Below are 18,732 nucleotides of genomic sequence, written 5' to 3' on the forward strand. Positions count from 1 at the left end.
AAAATTTTAATTAAAGTTTTTTATCTTATCAACTAAAAATAAAAAATATATAAAAAAAACAATCTAATGCCTAATTAGGTTTTAGTCAGATAATTTTATGATTAATGATAGAACTAGTATTAGGACTATGATTAGGGTCTCAATTACTCTAATTAGAATAATTAATAATTATGATTTAAGTAATTAAAAGAATGAATAATATTAATCTTTCTTTTATTAATTAACTTGTTTAATATTATCTCATTTAATCAAAATAACTATGCACATCTAACCTAACTTCTAAATCAAAATAAATCACAACATTTTCGCAACTAAAAAAAACTTTCACACATTTAAATTTTAAAGTCTTATGCCCTTGTGCATTGAGACACTTTCAAATCAAACGTCTCTCCGCCCCTGATGCGTTGAGATCCTTTAAAATATAAAAATCAACAAACAAGCAAATATTTTCTAGAAGAATTACAATGCTTCGATCCTTCAATAAATTGGAAGGTACGTAGGCATAAAGTTATAAACCTCTAGCGAGTACAATAACCAAAAACATTTTCTTTGTCCCTTTTTTTTTAACATTTTCTCTTAATAACAAAATAATTCCCTATAAATAAGTAATCATGCAAGAATAAGTAACATAAGAAAACATCCTTAGGAAAATCTAGTAACTCTAGAATTAGAGGAGGATCCCATTGAGTACAATGAAAGTGAGAGATGCCTAATACCTTCCTCTTGCTTAACTGACTCTTGAACCTTAATGTCTCATCTTAACTTTAGGTTTTATCATTATTTCTCTATTCCTTAGGAACGAATAAAGGATGATGACGACTCTGTAATTTTCCAGCCGTAACACTTGAGGTTAGGATATATGTTCATTTCATGATTCAGTTTCGTTTGTGTCAAGTATTGGAAAGTATTGATCATGGTTTTGGTTGGAAGCATTGATGGTTTGGTTATTGGTTTTAATTTGGTCATGTTAAGATGTTATGACATGTTCAGGTGTGACATCCTGATCTGAGTGACATGTCCAAGAAGAAGATTGGTTAGGATTACAATATGGTAGAATACGATCAAGATGAATAACATGTCTATAAATGATTATGAATCTATTGTTCATGTATAAATTCATAATACCCTTGACATTTTCCTTGTATTCCAAGAAAATTCCCTTAATAGATCTAGATTCCAATTTAGTTAAGGGATTTTCAAGGGTAGAAGCATAACATAATGATCCAAATACTTTTAACTCATTTATCTCAGGATCATTACCAAATCTATGGAAATATGGAGATCAACTTTGAAGTAAGGGACTAAAGTCTAATGGTGACAACTAGTTTTTAATGACTAGTCAAGCATAGGCGGTTAAGAGGTTAAAGATGCAAAACTAATAATTAGGGTTTATTGGACTTGACTATCTGATGATGGTAACCAAATGAAATTTAACTCAAGCCTCGTATCAAGTAAGCCAATGCAAGTGTCTACAAGAAATAAAGAATATGACAAAGTAATGAAGTACAATAAAGCCCTACCTCAATTTGGGGATTGAGTGATCAAACCCTTGTTTAGCTTCGAAGGCTCGGCCCGTGATAAAAAATTTCACATGTTCTTGGTTAGCCCATGGTAAAACCAAGTTAAGGTTAAATCTTAGCCCGATACTAAATTCTTGCTTAGGTTCCAGATCAGCCGGGTGTTAAAATCTTATAGGTTATTGGTTAGCCAAGTATAAAATCATGGTTTAGGTTCGGGAGCTCATCCCGATGTCAAAAGCTTCAAAGGTTTGTTTAGAAGCTTAAAGACTAACCACTCAAAGATTCTTGTGGAAATGAGACTAACCACTTTGATCCACCGTTTAGAAGGAAGACTCACCACTTCACTTCATGGTTTGATGTTTTGTTGGAAGTTAGCCTTAAACTTCATTTTTTCTTGTATAAGGGGGTTTGTGAGTATAACCTACTAAAAGCTCTCAAGTGTAAAGTATACTCTCAAGATCAATTATTGGGGGAATGAGTAGGTATTTTTCTTTGTTTGACCAATCCTCTATAACTTTCAGTGTTCTCTCTTTTCCTTTAACTCTTTATTTTCCACACTTTACATTCTACAATTTTACTTTTCCACAACTTAATATTAAAACAAATTTCAAAATGTTTTTAAACTCTAATTTTAATTCTAAAATTGTTTCAAAACCATGTTTTTCTGAAACACACAATTCACCCTCCCTCTTGTGTGTGAAGTCACATGTCCAACATAAATGACCTCAAGTCGAACAATCCTTATTCCAACACTTATAATTCGGGGTGGAAAAATAAACCAAACTTTTCCTAGAAATATCATCAAGGGAACATTCAAAAGAAATGGCCAGTGCAATATCAAAACTAACAGCTGCAACAATTTCAACAGAAACAAATAGCCCCTGAGAAGGTAGATTAGGAGATAACTCTTGAAAAGGCTACTGCTCATAATGCCCAATTACAAGAAGATACAAGGAATAGCCTCAGAAAAGCTTCATCATCTATAAAAAAATCTAGAGGTTCAGGTGGGATAGATAGTGCAAAAACTTTCACAACAAGTTCAAGGTAATCTCCCGAGAAACACCATCAATAATCCTAAAATTCATGAGAGTGTAAATGTTGTTGCTACCATAGCTAAAAAATAAATAGTCCCAAAGCCAGACATTAGATTGCCTTATCCATAAATATTAAAAACGGAAGTGATTAAAAAAGAACTACGATTTTCACAGCAGGTATAAGAAGATATTTAAAGCACCACATTCACAAATTCCATAGATAATACCAATGTTCTTGTTGTTGCAACAAGAGGTCAGAAACTTTCTGAAGATGAATAAGAGAATGCAATAAATGATGGTCATTTTATAGAGGTATATCTGGAAGTGAAGGAGAAAAAGAAATAACCTAAAGAAGTTATATACCCCAAAAAGCCAACTGAAGTGAAAAATAACAATGAGAACAAACTGGTGATTAGACTACTCATCCTCAAAGGATGAAGAAGAAGGATCAAAACGAGAATTTTTTTGAAACTTTCCTGGAAATGTTCAGAGATTTAGAGATGAATATTCCTTTCTTTGAAGCACTCAATCAAATTCCCATGTACCAGCGATTCATTAAAGATATAATTTCTAAAAGGAGAACATTGGGAGATGAGCCAATACTTTTAACTGAGAAGTGTAGTGCAATATCACAAAATAGGAGAATTCCTATCAAACAAAGATATCATGGAGATGTTACAATTCCTTTCACTATAGAAGATAGAACTTTCAAGAAGGTTCTAATTAATTCAGAAGCTAGTGTGAGCTTGATGTCGTTCTCAATCTATAAAAAGCTTGGTATTGGAAAAGTCATTGATACAAGGATGAATTTAAAATTTGCAGATCACTGCAAAGCATCCATATAGGATAGTAGAAGATGTGCTGGTGAAAATATAAAATTTTAGCTTTCCAGTTGACTTTGTGATCGTGGACATGCCTAAAGATGAAGATATACGTCTCATTCTTGATTGTCATTTCTTGCTTACAAGTACATGTAATATTGATTTAGAAAAAGTTATTGTCACTTTAAAGGTGTATGATAATTAAGTAACATTGAATGTGATTGAAAACAGGAAGTAAGAGGAAGAAAAAGAGAGTTGATGTCAAGTAGGCATTATGATCAAAACATGTGTGGAAAGCCAAATTTAAAGACTACCACCAAAAAAATCATCAAGAATAACATTTCAAATAGTGTCATCTCCACCAGTATTCCTAAGTAGAAAGACTCAAAAAATACATTCTAGGAGCCAAAATAAAAATGAAAAAGAAACATTGAAGCAAGGCTATGGAAATATGGAGTGACCTTTTGCATAAAGTGGTCTTTGTCTCGGGGTAAGATTATTTATTTGTCTCGAAAAAGAAAAGCAAGAAGGTTTGTAAGATGAAGTATCCATCCTAACATGGATGATGAGGCATCAAGATAATGACATTAAACGAACGCAGATTAGGAGGAAACCCAATAGAGGTACTCTTATTTTATATTTATTTTAGTTTATTTTATATCTTTCAATTTAAAATTAAGTTCTTTGTTTTGTTTTGTTTTTATTGGTTTAGTTTATGTTTGTTTACTTTCATCTAGTTATTTGATAGTTCGTAGTAAAATAATGGTTGTCTAATAATCAACTAACATAGCTATTTTAAGTCCTCGTGTGTACAACTCGCAAAATATTTATTTTTTATATACTCCTAGTATTATAATTTGATTTAATTGTGCCTTATTTAAGGCTAAATAGGTTTACTATAACTGGATGTGACGCTGCATCATAAGAGAGATATTTTGGAAGTTGTCATCTTTAACCAACCTGGTGAATAACATAAAAAGCCAAACACTTTGTTCATCATGAGAGAGCATTCAAGTATGTATTCATTGTTCAGAACTTGTGCGTGTTCTTGGTTGATTTTATTTGCATTTTTTACAAACACTGAGGATATTTTTTCTATTTTAACCCGAAGCCTTTAAGCTATCCCTTTTAATTTTAATTATCCTTTGGTAAACCCCTTTGAGCCATATATCAGTTTTTTGTTATTACCACCCATCATAACCCTCAATCCAAATACTCCCCTACCCTTTTCAGGGTTAGTAAGTTGAATTCTCAAAACTTAGTTTATTCTATGTTTGGGTTATTGTTTGAATAATAACCTTTTTAAGTTTTGGGTATCTTTGTAGAAACTGAGGAATATAAAATAAAACGAGTAAATATGATGATTCAAGAAAAAAAAGGGAAAAAAGAAAAGAAAAATTGAAAATTCAACTGATTCAAAAAAAAAGGAGTAGAAAAAAACTCGAAATGAGAAATCCAAAGTTGAACACTCCACGTCACCTAAAAGAACTCAGTGAATAAAATACATCTAGAGTATTCCCTTAGTGTAGACATAATAATGAGAACATTCTTACTGATTCCAAACATTAGCCTACCATCCAAATATATCCTACTTAAGCCCTGGCCCCGTTACAAACTAAAATGACCTCAAAACGTGTGTATCACGCATATTGTTATTTGTTTAGAATATATTCAAGTTTATAGTATAGTGTTACATATTGTGAATTTTGAGCAAATAGACACAACCATCTGAGATATCTAGTGAGTATGTGCGATGAGGTGATAGATGAAGCAGTATCATCAAGTAAAATATGGAAGATCAGTCGACCTCAATAAACAAGAAATATCAAGATATGGGACAGAGAAGATCACAAAAGAACGAGGAGGTATAACACTTTTTACTTTAATTGAGTTGGTATGTAAAAGAATTTTATTTAAAGCTCATGAAGTCTCTATTCTCTTAAATAAAACTCAATTACACAAATTAGTTTATCTTGTTAAGTATTTTCCTTTCTCTCTTTTGTTGGTAAGTCGTAGTATTATTAATATCGTTGGTTGTACACCATAGGTCTCATTATTTTCCTTAACTTAAACCATTTGATTTTTATTTCAAAAGGTGAAGTGTTGGACTTTGCATGATGATATGATATAATATTGAATCCTTGACACCCGATTTTTTTCTTCATTTCTTCATCTTCTTGTCTCATCTCTTCTACATCTTCATCAACACCTTCATTATCTTCATAGTAAAAAAAATCATAAATTCAAAATTAAAATTTTTAAATTTAGAAAATAGTAGTATTAATATGATTTTGATCTATTTTGACTAGTAGATATTATGTAACACTAAAAAAATTTGTATATTTCCTAAAAACAATTTACCTCGACCAATTAATCCATTGAGGTAAAATCTATTCCATTAGGCGTCTTTCTTTCATTTTAATTCTTAAGCCACTTTTTTCCAATACCGTCATTTTTGTATTTTATTCAATACAAAAGTGACGTGTTCCCTTTATTTTTATTTTTAAATTAAAATTAAATTACTTTTCCCCTCGGTCATATTAAATACTCGTGGGGAAAATGTCCCTTGCAGACACACTTCGAATCCCAACACCAATAATTTTATTTTTTAATCATTTTAAAGCCTTTTTTTCCCTTGGTCAGTTTTAGGAAACCTGAAAACAAATTGCTTATACTGCAAAAAAAATATATAATGAATAGGAAAAATTGAAAAGGAAGCACCACAATGTGTTGTTTCCTTTCCTATTTTTTACAATTCACTGTTTTCTTTTTGGGTTGCAATATCTTCACAACTTTTTGATATCTTGAAATTTTTGGCTATAAAGATTAACTAGCGGGATACCCGTGCATCCGCACGAATACTGATGTGTTACACGCATTTGTTTTAAAATATAATTAGTAACAAACTCGTACCTACGTCCGGGGTACGTGTTTAGGTGGGAAATGGTTTTGGACGCGTATTTGTTTACAAACTGTTATAAAAATTGAAAGTTGAAAAAAGAAAAAAAAACATAAGAATAATAGTAAATTTAACTTGAAATAGTAATAAATGTAGAAGATGAAAGTTAAACAACAATATCAAGAATAATATGATTAAAAAAACTATTGAAACTTGTATTAGATAAATTATCGTTTTAGTTTTCTTTAGAAATAAGAAATTATTTTATAAGAGAGAATACAATTTTTAAATATCTACTCAATCTTTTTTAATAAGTTCCCTTATTCTTTTTTACATATTTGAAAAATATGTTCGATAAATTTCTATTATTCAATATTTGGATCACTATTAAAGTTGTCCCGTTTATAATAATTGTTTTTTCTCGTATATAAAAATATTTTAATCAATAATGTATTTTTCCCATATATAAATATTATTTTTGTTTCGATATTATTTATAAAAAAATTGAATCAATAGTAAAGTTGTTCCCGCATATAAAAATATTTGAATCAACTATATATTTTTTCTCGTATATAGTTTTGGACGCACATTTGTCTGCAAACTGTCATAAATATAAGAAATTGAAAAAAGAAAAAACTTAAGAATAATAATAAATTTAAGTTGAAATAGTAATACACATAGAAGAAAAAATATAAACAACAATGTTATGAATAGTATGATTAAAAATAAAAACTACTGAAATTTATATTAGATAAATCAGTCATTTTAGTTTTTTACAAATAAGGTAATTATTTTATAAGAGAGAATACAATTTTAAAATACCTACTCAATCTTTTTTAATAAACTCCCTTAAATATTTTCACATATTTGAAAAAATGATTGATATATTTCCATGATTCAATATTTGAATCAGTAGTAAAGTTGTTCCCGTTTAAAACATTTTTGGGCGAATATGATTTTGCACGCGAATTTGTTTGCAGATTGTAATAAAAATAGGAAGTTGACAAAAGAAAAAACTTAAGAAGAATAATAAGTTTATATTGAAATAATAATACATTTAGAAGATGAAATGTAAACAACAATATTAAGAATAATATAATTATAAAAAAGCTATTGAAACTTGTAAAGATAAATTGATTGTTTTACTTTTTTTTTTTACAAATAAGATAATTATTTTATAAGAGAGAACACAATTTTAAAATATCTACTCAATTTTTTTTAATAAACTCTCTTAATTGTTTCACATATTTGAAAAAAATGATCGACAAATTTCCATTATTCAATATTTCTTAAATTTTTTTATATAAGCTCTCTTAGTTTTTATATTTGTTTTATGCATATGAATATTTCTTACTCCTTGAAGTATAAGTAATGTCCATGTCAGGGTTGTGTTGTTAGATTTATGATATTAAGTTAGAAAGGTGTACGTAAATGTTTTATTCGACAAAAATATACTTGGATTTTTTATGCATTACTCAATGATATAAAGTACTTCTAAAAAAAGTGGGAAATAGTCAAAGCTAAAAAAAACAATACACTAAATATGTTGCCATCATTTCATATTCGTACTTAACCAAGATCAAGGATGTGGTACAAATAAAATTAATTATTATAATGTAAAGCCAACTAAATCATGCAATGTTTGTTGTATTGATACATGAGTTAGAAATGTACAAAATTGTTAGTTTTACACAATATTTTACTTATCCCTATGATAGTAGTAGATGATACATAGGGTTGTGGTATTCAAAATTTGTACTTTTCATCAAAAGACTATGTCAATGTTGTATTTTCTTTTGTCCATAATTTACTCATCTGTCATATCAACTTTATGCATATTTCAATGTCTTCTATAGTTAGCCTATTATGCATTGTCAATTTTTTTGGTATACTTTATAGTGATCTTGGTGTTAATATTAGAGAAAGATGTAGATAACATCATCCACTTACACACTTTAGTTATCATTGTATAATTTACTAACTGAGCAAGCTACTTACTCATTATTTTGTATTAGTTATATATGCAACTACAAGTTGAGATCTAATTAAAAGTCTCATAGCTTATTCTGAAAGAGATAGAGAGCAACACCTGAATTAAATTAAACTTGAAATGCATACAACCAGAGTACATAACAACGCCAATAAATAAAATCCTAACATATTATTAAAGTATATATAAAAAAGAAATAAGATTATAAAATAACAGAAACTACTAACTAAAGAAATAGATATGAGATTTAAAAAAATGAACCCCATCAGAGACAATAACAACGAATATATAGGCATATGAATCAGATGTCACCAATAATAGTTCTCATCAATTCCACAAATAAGACATGATAAAGCTTACACTTTTTGCTTTCTCCGCAGTTGCAAACTCAACATGTCCAAATCCCTTAAACCTACTATGCATCATGTATAATTGAGACAAAGTTATTACAAATCACAACTAACCAAATTTTTGCATACTTGTACTTGTTGTATTATTTCACAAGCAAGAAACCTTACTACCAGTAACAATGTGTTTAGCCAAACATTAACTTCAAAGAGAAGTAGACGCATAAACATTATATCTACCCGTTATGGACTGGTAATAATAGATTTTGTATCACACCAAACGCCATCACCAATCTCTGAATTTTGACCTCTTTCACATCTCCTCATATGTTGAGTATATCCATTAGGCTTATGGCGGCAAATGATATACTGGACGCAATTTCCTACCAAAGAGAAGATGATGAAGCGCAATGGAGTTAGATCATAGCATAGTAGTAACTTTAAAAGATACTTATTGTCATGTTTTTATCCCAATCCTTTATTCTTGATCTTGCCAACATATAATTATCTCTTAATAGAGCCCAATAAGGTTGCTCATCTTCTCCATTTCTTGTCCTTGTATTAACATGCAAATCTAAAATCCAAGAGGTTGGATAATTAGATAATAAATGGAAGTTTTCCTATTCAAGAAACACTTACAGTAAAAGAAACAATGACAACAACAAAAGATGTCACCAAAGTTTATGTAATACCATGATCAATTCCCAACAGTAGACCATTTAAGTCTAAATCAAAAGGAGAAAAGTCGTTAAACTATCGTCAAACAACAAGCTGACCTTATGAATTGCAATGATCAAACTACCATATGACTCAAACAAATAGATTAGATTAATGACTTACCACATAAACCACCGTAAATAAAAATAAGATCACCAACAATAGCAACTGTATGCCTGCAATACGCAACAAACTCAACGAAGGCATCTCCACCAGATGCATCAATATTGTATCTACCCGTTATTGGATTGGTAACAACATATTTTGTATCACACCAAACACCAGCATCAATCTCTGAATTTTGAACTCTTCCACATCTCCTCATGTGTTGAACATATCAATTAGGCTTATGGCGGCAAATGATATACTGAACGCAATTTCCTATCAAATTAAACGTTACATCAGTTAGTTTTACAAAATTAAAGGCAGGAAAAAAATCTAAAAACCAATGAAATATTGAATAAGTTGATGGGAAAATCTTACTTGGATTGGAAAAAAAATGGAAAAGTTCAAACTCCAGAACCTTTAATGTAACTAGAATTGAAACACCTTTGGGTAGCCTAATCACCTCGCATGAAAAATAGAAGAGTATTGAAGGATGATTGTGACTTATTTTAATTCATATGTTAAATTAATTGTGAATAATTAATAGTATTTGATCTATAAGTGTAACACCCCAAAATTTGCCCTCCTCATTCATGCATTTATTTTTAGGTCATTTAACATTTCATATTGCATTTCATCATGTCAATCAGAATCAGATCCAAGAAACTTTATTTTTAAAAAAAACGAAAAAAAATAAATTAAATAAATAAATAAATAAAAGAAAAAATCTCAAATTTGGACCTCTCTCAAAAGCCCACTAAGCTACCAATATTAGCCTATAAATACTAGAGTTTCATTGAAACAAAACAGACAGAAAAAGTAAGAGAAGCAAAACACTCTGAGGTTTCCTTGGAACAAAACCCTAGACAAAACCTGAAGAGAAACCTAGACAGAGAGAGTGAGAATTAATCTGCAGCAACCTCCAGACAACTCTGAAAGGTTCATTCTGACTCACACACTTTCAGCTCAAGCAAACCCTAACATTGGTTTGCAAATACAGCTGTGCCATTTGATTTTAACCGATCTCTCCAATCAGGTTTGCCCTATATCCATCATCTTTATGCCTTTAATTTGAATGCTCTAAATGTATGAGGTATTATGGGCGAATTTGATACCCTTTTGATGCATGTGTTTGACAAGAGGTTTAGGCCCCCTACCCTTGGTTACTTTTTGTGAATTTTAATGGCATGGTTCATGTGGTTACATTTTAATTTGGGGGCAACTCTTGGTTACCCTATTTTGTTTCTCTAACCTGTTTGTTGAGTTTTATTTTGTGAGGGCTCATATGACTCTTGCAGAGATGGTTTGCCTGGTGTTCCGCTTTATTTGTGGGATACCGCCTGGAGGTTTCATTCTGATTACCTGTACTAACTCACTTTCTTTGATGGTGTTAGCTTGGGAGGATCTCAGGGTTTCCTTGTTCCGTTAATTACTGTTACTTCGGATCTTTATCCGTGTGGTACTTTTACATTTTCCTGTATTTTTACCGCTTTCTTAGCTGGAAGACCTCGATAGGAGGCAATATTTTGTGTGTTTACTTTATGCAGGTTCCTTCGTCTAGGATTTCCCTTTTGCCTGAGCGTTCCTAAAACGCAAACCAACTCATTGATTTTTATTCTCCTAAGAACACGTTAACTCCTTCTACTACAGGCGAGTAAGTCTCCAAAGGTCGAGCATCCGGTAGATTGCGTAGTAACGTCGTTCGTCCAAAACCCAATCCTTAACCCCGTAGTTAGCCGAACTACGGCTTACTCTGATTCTCATTCCAGATGAGATACGTAGGCATAAGACGCGATGTCTTAGCGAGCACAATTACCCTTAACCCCTAGGTAGCCGAGCTACGAAGACTATGATTCTCATATTCAGATGAGATACGTATGCAGTGGATGCGACATCCGTGCGAGTCATTTTCTTTTGACCCCTTTTTTTTAGTAAATAACACATTAGATAAACCCACACCCTTTAGAGAAGAACTACAAAAGTGGATCCCGTTTGGTTGAGCAACCGAGGCCCGATCCAGAGGTGGAAATACCAAGTGCTGAGGGGAACCCTGGTAACCCTGGGAACGCTGATAACCCTGTGAACACTGGAAACGCGGGTAACGCAAATGTTGATGGAAACCCGGGTAATGTTGGCAACACGGGAAATGTTGGGAATGGTATTGGCGGAAGGTACAATGTGAATCAAGGGATTCAGATTAACGGGCACCCCGTTACTGAAGATTGTTAGTATGATCAATTTTCTTTGCACGACGAGGCCCTTGAGACCACTCGCCGTATGGATGAGCTTGTTGAGAAGCTCAAATCTTTGGAGTCTCAAAATTCCTTAGGTTTTGATGTCACAAATCTTGGTCTGGTTCAGGGAGTAAGGATCCCTCACAAGTTCAAACCCCCTACTTTTGAGAAATACAACGGGGCTTCTTGCCCACACACTCATCTCCAATCTTATCTTGGAAGGTTGGGAGCTCACACTGAAGATGAAAAGCTGTGGATGTACTATTTTGAAGACAGTCTAACTGGAGCTTCTCGTGAATGGTATTCTCATTTGTCCCGTACTACCATCAAAAGCTGGAAAGACTTGGCAGAGGCTTTTATCAAGCAATATCAATACAACTTGGACATGGCTCCAAATCGGACCTTGTTGCAAGGAATGTCTCAGACTGCCAAGGAAACCTTTAGAGAATATGCTCAGCGTTGGAGACAGATTGCTGCATCCGTCCAACCCCATATGTCCGAAAGGGAAATGGCGGATATGTTCATGAACACTCTTCAAGGCAATTATATCGAGAGATTGGCTGCTTTCCCGTCAATCAACTTTGCAGAGATAGTGATTGCTGGAGAAAGGATCGAGAGTCTGTTGAAGATGGGCCGAATTCAAGACAACAGTGCTTCCAACTCATAAGTTCCCAAGAAACCGTTTGCTGGTAATGGTCAGCGAAGAAGAGAAGGTGAGACGAGCGTTGTATATGCCGGCAGAGGCAGGGGCAGAGGACGCCCTAATTATTATCAAGATCAAGTTGCCGCAATCACTATTCCAACACCTGTTCCTCAACCGCAGTATCATCCGTAACAACAACCCAGGTACAACAATCAACAACAAGGAGGTAATCCGGGTCAGCAGAGACCCTATCAACAATGTCCAAGGCAGGCGGATCGGGTCATTGAGCCAATCCCAATGCCTTATTCTGTATTACTTCCCAAGCTGATTGACATGAATCTGGTTACGTTGAGAACTCTGGCCCCACCGGTCGATCCCAACAATCTGCCTAGAGGTTATGATGTCAACGCCAGATGTGCTTTTCACTCCAACGCACCTGGCCATACTACAGATAATTGCAAGGCTCTCCAGCTAAAGGTACAAGAGTTGAGAGATGCCCAGGCCATCAATTTTTCTCAGGTGCCTAATGTTATCCAAAACCCGATGCCAGCTCACGGCGGGCAGAGGATTAATGCTGTTGATATTGGGGAAACTTTGAATTTGGTTTCTGATGTGACTAAAGTCAAGACTTCGCTATCGGTGGTCAAAGACTGACTCTTGAAAGGACAGATTTTCCCGGGCTGTGGGGAAGAGTGCAGAAATTGTCAAGACGCCGAGAACGGATGTGATAGTTTGAGAAGGGGTATTCAACAACTAATAGATGAAGGTTGTCTTCAGTTCGACCAGACCCGTCCAGTGAAGAATGATGTGTCGACAGTAACGTTTTATTTCACTCCTGAAGAAATATATGTTCCCGAGAGACCCGCTCCGACAACAATATATTTCCCAGAAAGTCCAGCACCAATTTACTGTGAAAACCCTCAACCGACTTTGATTGGTCCGGTCACCATCACGGTACCAGGACCTATTCCGTATGAGAAAGACAGTGCTATCCCGTGGCACTATGGGGCTGATATCTACTTCCAGGGGCAGAAAGTTAATGAAGAAGACATTGACATTGGTAGCTCCGCTGTAGACAATGTTGGAGGGATTGGTGGCTTCACTCGCAGTGGACGCCTATTTACACCATCAACATTGCGCACGAATGCTGAAGCTGAGGCAGCTACCAAGGCTAAAGGAAAACAGGTATCCACCGAAGAGGTTACTACCGAGGAAGCTCCTCCTAAGACCGCATTCGAGAAGGAAGTGGATGAGTTTATGAGGATTATCAAGAAAAGTGACTACAAGGTAGTCGACCAGCTAAATCAGACACCCTCAAAGATCTCCATTCTCTCACTATTGATGTGCTCTGAGGCACACAGAGCAGCCTTGTTGAAAGTACTGAATATGGCTAATGTTCCCCCAGAGATAACTGTTGACCAGCTGGAGTCGGTAGTTTCGAATGTACACACTAGCCATGCGCTAGGTTTCACCGATTATGACCTGACGTCTGAGGGCAGGAATCACAACAAAGCCTTGCATATCACAATGGAATGCAAAGGGACGGTGCTTTCCCATGTTTTGGTTGATACATGCTCTTCTCTGAATGTTCTTCCAAAGAAAGCCTTGATGAAGTTGGATTGCGACGACGCCACCCTGAGGCCGAGTAATTTGGTTATGAGGGCTTTTGATGGCTCTAAGCGAGTTGTTTGTGGCGAAGTTGAGTTGCCAGTTAAGATTAGACCGCAGGTATTCAAGAGTACCTTTTATGTGATGGATATCCAGCCTGCGTATAGCTGTCTGCTTGGTCGGCCCTGGATTCATGTTGCCGGTGTTGTTACTTCTACCCTCCACCAGAAGCTCAAATATGGACTAGAAGGTCAGATAGTCACCGTCTGTGGTGAAGAGGATATTTTTGTTAGCCACTTGTCTATATTTAAGTATGTGGAGATGGATGGCGAGATGCATGAGATGCTGTGTCAGGGCTTCGAAGTCATAAACATCAGTGAGGTCGCGCCCGAAACTGTCTTTTCACCTGAGTCTGAGAAGGTCGGGACTTCTATCTCTTCATACAAGCAAGCTGTTAAAGTGGTTAAGGATGGTAATGCCCAAGGCTGGGGAAAATTTGTGGAGCCAATCATAAAAGAAGACAAGTTTGGATTGGGGTATACTCCGGGGTCTCAGAAGAATGAAGCCGGTACTTTCTCCAGCGGGGGTTTGGTTTCTCCCCACATCGTCAATGCTGCAGAGGAAGACAAGGCTGACGGTGACTATGACTTAGATAACTGGATTCGCCCGTGTGTCCCAGGAGAAAAGCTCGACAATTGGTCGTTTGAAAAAGTCGTCCGGTTTACTCTACTGAAGGAGTAATTTTTATTGTTTTCCTTTTATCACATGCATAACAAAGTCTTACACTTTGACCAAGGTGTAATGACTCATCTGTAGGACCATCCATTTAGTTACATTTCGCAATTATTTTCATCATCAATAAAGGACAGCTTTTGCAAACAATTTTGTGTTCTCTTTCTTTCAATTATTTCTACTTTTACAAAAATGGCAATGTTTCTTTTTAATGTTTCTTTTTCGTTTTTCTTTCCAAAAAACACCTCGTAAAACTGATCACCCAGATCTCACTGCTAACGACACTGCTATGGCCAAGTATGACTTCGACAATCCTATCTATCAAGCCGAAGAAGGGGTTGAGAAAGATTGTGAATTGCCTGAGGAGTTAGCCAGGTTGTTGAAACATGAGGACCAAGCTATCACACCTTATCAGGAGGTGGTTGAGACCATCAACATTGGTACCGAGGACGACAAGAAAGAGATCAAGATCGAGGCTAGTCTACAGGCCAAGAGGAAAAGATCGTTGATCATGTACTTGACTGTGTTAGAAAGGTCAATGGGTTGTGTGCTCAGTCAGCATGACGAGTCAGGTCGAAAAGAGCATGCAATATACTACCTTAGCAAAAAGTTTACTGACTGTGAACAAAGATACTCACTGCTCGAGAAAACTTACTGCGCTTTGGCATGGGCTGCTCGCCGACTAAGACAGTATATGTTAACTCACACGACTCTATTGATATCAAAGATGGATCAAGTCAAGTACATTTTTAAAAAGCCAGCGTTTACCGGAAGGGTTGCTAGAAGGCAAATGATGCTGACAGAGTATGACATCCAATACACTTCACAAAAAGCCATCAAAGGAAGTGTCTTGTCAGACTATCTTGTCGAGCAACCGATTGATGATTACCAACCTATGAGGTTCGACTTTTCTGATGAGGACATCATGTTTCTCAAATTGAAAGATTGCGAGGAACTACTCCCGGAGGAGGGGCCTGACCCTGAATCCAAATGGATTATGATGTTTGATGGGGCGGTCAACGTCAATGGTCGCGGAGCTGGTGCAGTGTTGATCACACCGAAGGGGGTTCATATGCCATTTTGTGCCAGAATAACTTTTCCCTGCATCAACAATAAAGTCGGACGAAGCAGAATGGGTCCGTTCTCGATACAATCAGCTGAGCCTAGTTGAGGAAAAGAGACTAGCAGCTATATGCCATGGCCAACTATATCGGAGACGGATGAAGAGAGCATTTGATCAGAAAGTGCGCCCTCGGGAGTATCAAGTCGGTGAATTGGTACTCAAAAGAATTCTTCCTCCCAACACATATCACAGGGGCAAATGGACACCGAACTGTGAGGGTCCATACATGGTTAAAAGGGTTTCTCTGGCAGAGCTTTGATGCTAACAACCATGGATGGCGAAGACTTCCCATCCCCTATCAACTCAGACGCAGTTAAAAAAATACTTCGCATAAAATAGACCCGCTGGACATTAAAAAGAAGAGTCCAGGAAAAAAAGGGCATCCCGACGAACAAAAAAAAAGAACAAAGAGGTTCGGGAAAAAATTAGGGATATAAAAAATAAAAATAAATGTACACCCGGTGAGTCGAAAACTCGAAAGGGCGGCTCAGGCAAAAAGGGTATCCCGGTGGATTGAAAACCCAAAAGGGCGGTCCACGCAAATGTTAGGGAATAAGCGAATAATTGCGATCTGAGTTCATCCATGTTATATCACCGTTTCATTCAATCAGGCAATCTTCGAAGGTAAAAGATCGACTAATCATCCACTTCAGAAAGCAAGATGAGCAGAGCGTCTTGAGGACATACGAGCCATAGCAGAGTCGAAACTCGGTGGGACCCCGTTTCCATATTGCCATTAGGATAGTTTCTCTTGTTCAATTTATAGCGATCGCCTCTTTCCAGGGATCAGCTTCCTGATGTACTCGCCTATTCCTGGCACAAATTTTTCAACCAACAAAAGTAGAATAATTCAATTAAAAAGCCTCTTTACTTTTCATTTATCAGTTTGTTTGCAAAAGATGTCTGAATTCTTGAGGAAACATATTGCATCTGAATGTAATAGTGGCTTTTGTAGATGACTTGCGCAGGAAAACAGTCAAAATTGCTTTGAATGTGCTTAATCCCGGACGGTGAATTCAAACCGAGTAATTCCCCGGGGCATACGTGTATTTTTTGGTTACAGGTCACAGGAACCGGATGCCAAGTCATGAATCCTCACCCCTAAGCGGTTGACAAAGCCTCTCCTCTGCAGAGCAGGTTCCCCAGTAGAGTTGACAGTATCCAGACTGTATATACCCAGTAGAGTTGACAGTATCCAGACTGTACATCCCCAACGGAGTCAACAGTGCCAGACTGTATCTTCCCAGCAACAGCGGAGTAGTCGCATACCCAACAGACAAGAGGGTGGTGTTCCCAGTGTTCATCTCGTCCCCAGCAGATTTTTTTACAGATTTGTTTTAATCCCCAGCCTGAGGACGATTAGCAAGTTCATATCCCCAGCAAAGGTCGATTCCTACGACATTTCCCCAAGAAGTGCTTTCCTCACAGACTCTCCTCGCAGAGCCTCGCCAAGCAAAGTTTCCATAGTTGATACTTCCCCAACAAGGTCAACTTTTTAAAAAAGGCCGATTTATTTTCGGTGGCTCCCCGGTCCCGGCAGACGGATCGTTCCCCACAGAGCATTCAAGGATTGATACAGCGATCCGCTCCCTGCCAGAGTTGCTTCCCCAAGCAAATTTCTTTTTTCTTTTGCACCATGCATAACATTTGCATTTGCATTTGCATGCATATCAAACATACACATAAGCTGATAAACAGGTTCTTCAAAGCAGACTGAAAAATTACTTTACAACCAAATTCATGAGATTCGCCCAGAGGATCAAGTGTGTGTGTGACCCAACATGAGGGTCATTTCGAAGATTCAGCCTGAGAATCGTTTTCCAAAGATCCAACCTGAGGGTCATTTCGAAGATTCAGCCAGAGAGTCGACTACGAGCGTTATTTCCCCAACAAGCCAGCTCGAGGAATAGATTGACAGCTCAACAGAAAATCAACCTACAAGAGGATCCAGCCCGCGGATCGCATTAAAAAAACAAAGTCTAATCGAAGAGTCGTTATAACATGTTATAGCCTGAAGAATATGTACGAAGCCCAAAAGGGGGGTCAACCAGCGCATGCCCCAGATGCGAGATCCTGATGATGAGAATTTATCATCAAAACAATCCAGATCTAGCCAGAAGATCAAAGTCAGGTCTAGCCCGAAGATCGAAAAATAGATAGATTCAGCCAGAGAATCAAAGAAAATAGATTCAGCCAGAGAATCGAAACAATCCAGATCTAGCTAGAAGATCAAAGTCAGGTCTAGCCCGAAGACCGGAAATAGATTCAGCCAGAAAATCGAAACAATTCAGATCTAGCCAGAAGATCGAAGTAGATTCAGCCAGAGAATCAAAGAAAATAGATCCAGCCAGAGAATCGAAACAAAGGAGATCTAGCCAGAAGATCGAAGAAGATCTAGCCAGAAGATCGAAGTCAGGTCTAGCCCGAAGATCAGAAATAGATTCAGCCAGAGAATCGAAACAATTCAGATCTAGCCAAAAGATCGAAGTAGATTCAGCCAGAGAATCAAAGAAAATAGATTCAGCCAGAGAATCGAAACAAAGGAGATCTAGCCAGAAGATCGAAGAAGATCTAGCCAGAAGATCGAAGAAGATCTAGCCAGAAGATTGAAACCGTATCCAGCCCGAGGATCAAAATTAACATCCAACCAGAGGACTAAATTGAGTATAGATTCAGCCAGAGGATCACAACTCCAGATTAATTCAGAAGACTGATTCAGATTTAGCCAGAGGATCAGAAGAGAAATAAACAGCGCGGTGTATTTCAGCATTTTTGTGGTATTCTCAGAGCGCAAATTTTTGGTCTGTCTTTGGTATTCAATCACAGCTCACCCTGTTTGTCTGATAAGTTGTTCGCTTTCATCCTGCTCGGGTTAGCTGATGACTGAATAGGGGCAGCTGTAACACCCCAAAATTTGCCCTCCTCATTCATGCATTCATTTTTAGGTCATTTAACATTT

This window comes from Lathyrus oleraceus, chromosome 6, assembly GCF_024323335.1.
Source record: "Lathyrus oleraceus cultivar Zhongwan6 chromosome 6, CAAS_Psat_ZW6_1.0, whole genome shotgun sequence".
Lineage (NCBI taxonomy): Eukaryota > Viridiplantae > Streptophyta > Magnoliopsida > Fabales > Fabaceae > Lathyrus > Lathyrus oleraceus.